This window comes from Crocuta crocuta, unplaced genomic scaffold (genome assembly GCF_008692635.1).
Source record: "Crocuta crocuta isolate KB4526 unplaced genomic scaffold, BGI_CrCroc_1.0 scaffold467, whole genome shotgun sequence".
Classification (NCBI taxonomy): Eukaryota; Metazoa; Chordata; class Mammalia; order Carnivora; family Hyaenidae; genus Crocuta; species Crocuta crocuta.
In genome coordinates, this window is record NW_027530632.1 from 2796012 (window position 1) to 2800119 (window position 4108).

Sequence of the window (4108 nt, forward strand, 5' to 3'; positions counted from 1 at the left end):
TAGGCCCCGCCACTCACCACTGGCAAAACCCAAAGGCAGAGAAATGAGTGGAGGTGAAACAAGAAAGGGATTTATTTCAGTGAGACCGACACCAGGCAGACAGCAGACTAGTGTCTGCAAATGCGAACATACTTGCAGGTTTATATAAGGAAAATGTGGGGCAAAGGCGGGTGGGTAGGTGCATGTGGGCAGTGAGGGTCAAATCAATCACTGACTTGAGGTCGATCACCCGTGGGTTCTTGCTGGCTCAGGACAGTCCCTGTTGCTTGAGGGGGTAGTTTTGGTTCCCATCAGGCGATGCTTTGCCCTCAGGGTATTCTGCGGAAGCCAAGAAACAAGCTAGAAAGAATAGCCCACCTAAAAAGTTTGAGGTCAAATTTGAGGCAGCCATTTTTGGCTCTTCAGCTCTCCAGTCCACAAGGAGGAATATGGCACCAGCGATGCATTAAACAGGTAGAGCCTTCTAGAGAGAGAGAATGGCCTGACGCTCTCCAACCCACGTCTAGCTCAGAGCCTGCTTGGGATCCTCTCCCTCTCTCTCTCTCTCGCTCTCTCTCAAAATAAATTAATAAACTTAAAAAAAAATAAATAATTAAAAATAAGATGGAGAAAGGAAGCCCTGAAGGGGGCGCTCTTATGCAAGAACCACTCCTTGCAGCCAGCGTCACCTGCAGGAAGAAGGAAGATAAGAATTATCTCGACAACAGGAAGACATTTTTCACACAGCTCTTTCATCTCCTGCTTTTAAGGAAAAAAAGGAAGATCCTTCCGTGCCCCAGCATCAATGCTCTGACCACTGCTCGCAGCCAATGAGAAACCACCACAATCTCCGACCCTTGTTCTTCGCCTGTGAACTTTTGTTCAAAAGATCCCTCCCCAATTTTCTCCTAAAACCTAATAAAAGTGGACCTTGCCTTTGTCTCTTTGCACTTGCCTTTGGCTTGCATAGTTATCTTTACCTGAACTGCAATTCCTAAATAAATTCATTTTGCTAGTCGAATAGCTGGCTATTTTATTCTTAAGGTTGACAGTGTGTTTACTTAGACTTGTGATGCCTCCTTCCTCTTAAGTTCCCAGGCATCTCCAACAACAAAATTTGCTCAACTTGATTCAGACCCCGTCTCTGTCTTACGTTTTATTTATTTTTTTTTAAATGTTTTTTAAATGTTTTATTTATTTCTAGGAGAGAGAGAGAGACAGCGTGAGCAGGGGAGGGTCAGAGAGAGAGGGAGTCACAGACTGAAACGGGCTCCAGGCTCTGAGCTGGCAGTCAGCACAGAGCCCGACGCGGGGCTCGAACCCACGAACCGCGAGATCATGACCTAAGCGAAAGTCGGACGCTTAACCGACTAAGCCACCCAGGCGCCCCTCTGTCTTACGTTTTAATTCTGTTAAACTGCCTCAAATATTTTTGAGAAAACAAAACAAAACAAGAAACCCAAGAGATATGCAAATTTCAAGAAATGAAAAGCATGGCGGCTTAATTTCATTCTGTAAGACACGGAAATTCGTCTTTGCTTGTTTTTACATTAGTAAATATGTATACATTATGGAAAAATGCAAAACATAGATGAGCAAAAAATGAAAAGTAAAAATCTCCAGGACTTCACAAGTCAGGAGGAAGCTTTTGTTGAAAAAGAAACAAGCCCAAACTGGAGCCGTTTGCCTCCCACAACAGCAAACCAAGACTTAGGTTTTACCTCTCAGTGTTTGAGTGACATTTTCAAAGAAGGGATAAATTTCAACCAACCAAAACGTGTTACCGCATTAAATCATTTCAATAGAGAGAAAGTATGATTTAAACACAATTGTGCTGACTACTTGAGATCAGTAATATTTAGTGTTCAGTATGGAAATAATTGTTAACATGGTTTTGAAATGTAATAAGCAATTTTTGAAAGAATGGTGACTTTGTCACAGTCAATCTGAACTTTCCTTGTTAGCACTAGAGTGAGGTAATCTGCATGATAAAAACCCTTCTGTTCCCTTTCCTCCCCAAAAGCACTCATCCTGGCCTGAAACAATCTTTTCTTTTGCTAATAATTTCCTTACCCCACTCTCCTGCCTATAAAAACTTCCGTTTTGAATTATTTTTAATGTTTTATTTATATTTGAGAGAGACAGAGACAGAATGTGAGAGGAGGAGGGGCAGAGAGGGAGGGAGACACAGAATCTGAAGCAGGCTCCAGGCTCTGAGCTGTCAGCACAGAGCCCGACATGGGGCTTGAACTCATGAACCGTGAGATCACAACCTGAGCTGCTTAACCAACTGAGCCACCTAGGTGCTCCTAAAACCTTCCATTTTTTTCAACTCCTCACGTCTCTCTTTACTTGCTAGGTGGGATGCCACCCAATTCCTGAAGTACTTAACAAAGTCAATTAGATCTTCAAAGTTAGTTGGTTGAGTTCTGTTTTCTAACATGTTATTAATATTTTATTGCATATTCCTTCAGACTTTTAACTCTAACTTGGTCCTTTCGTTTGTGATTTAGAAGTGTTACTGAAGTTATTTTGTGACTTTCTACACATTAACATTGGTTTTTTTTTTCCTTTGAAATGATTGAAAAATATTTTTTTTCATTTAAACAAAAAGGATAAAGAAATTGTGACATATTTTATCTTTATCCTCTCCCCCTTCCTTTGCCATTTTTGTCAGAATAATCTTGGATGTCACAACTAGATTAGTTGATTTTTAAAAAAATTTTAATGTTTATTTATTTCTTTTGAGAAAGAGAGAGAGGGAGACAGAATCCCAAGCTGGCTCTGCACTGTCAGCACAGAGCTCAGTGCAGGGCTTGAACCCACGAACCGTGAGATCATGCCCTGAGCCAAAATCAAGAGTCAGACACTTAACCGGCTGAGCCAACCAGGCGCCCCTAGATTAGTGTAATTGTATATTCATCCAAAGTTGTTTATCATATTTTATAACCATGTTAACAATTATTTCAACACTGAACATAAATATTAGTGATCTCAAGTAGTGAGTACAAATGTTTTTAAATCAGATTTTCTCTCTATTGAAATTATTTATTGTGATAACACATTTTGGTGTGTTGCAATTTATTCTTTTTTGAAAATACTACCCAGGCTCTCTTTTGTCTGGATGGCCAACATGCAATTCAGACTAAGGAAGACCCGGAAACTTCGCTTGAGCCGTGGCCATGGCCCCATTGACGAGCACCAGAAGAACCAGGGAGGTGAGGGAAATGCTGGTGGCATCACCACCGGATGAACTCTGACAAATGCCACCCAGGCTACCTTGGAAAAGTTGGTGTGACGCATTACCATGTAAAGAGGAACCAGAGCTTCTGGCCAACTGTCAGCCTTGATAGGCTGTTGATCTTGGTCAGTGAGCAGACACGGAGATAGGCTGCCAGAAACAAGATTGGAGCTCCTATCATTGATGTAGCATGACTGGGCTATTACAAAGTTTTGAGAGGGGCATCTGGGTGGCTCAGTCAATCAAACGTCCCACTTCAGCTCAGGTCATGATCTCTTGGTTCATGAATTTGAGTCCCACGTCGGGCTCTGCGCTGACAGCCCGAAGCCTGGAGCCTGCTTCGGATTCTGTGTCTCCCTCTCTCTCTGCCCCTGCCCCGCTCATGGTCTGTCTCTCTCAAAAGTAAATAAACATTAAAAATAAATTTTTTTTTTAAGTTTTGGAGAAGGAGAAGCTCCCCAAACAGCCTGGCATGGTGAAGGTGAAATTCTTCAGTAGAAGAGCTGAAGAGAAGATTAAAGGTGTATGTCGGGGTGGGGGTGGAGGGTGGAGTCCTGTGTCCTGGTAGCTTGAAGCCAAGTGGGGACAGGTTCACTAAATGGTAACAAGTGCTGAAAGGAAGGAAGAGAAAAACAAACAAACAAACAAACAAACAAAGGAGGGAAAATATTACTCACAGCTATTTGTGGATGGTTCAGTCTCTAAGTTCTTGCGTGGCTCTAAATGACCTTCTCTTCCAACCCAAGTAGGCTCTCAAAATTTCGTTGATGATGCTTCAGTGTCTTCTGACAATTAGCATTACAGAAAAAAAGATCTGATGCCAGCCTGATCTTTTAAAATTATTTTCTCATGGGTAACTTGTTATTTCTTCCCCCTCCCCACCCAGGC

General features: G+C 42.2%; 1 long non-coding RNA gene and 1 pseudogene across 2 annotated transcripts in view; both read left to right on the forward strand.

Moving 5' to 3' along the window:
• Positions 1-4108, forward strand: part of LOC144235125 (uncharacterized) — a 146360-nt gene that overhangs the window by 99212 nt on the left and 43040 nt on the right. The gene's annotated exons all lie outside the window — the stretch shown is intronic.
• Positions 3113-3788, forward strand: LOC144235119 (large ribosomal subunit protein uL15 pseudogene; annotated as a pseudogene).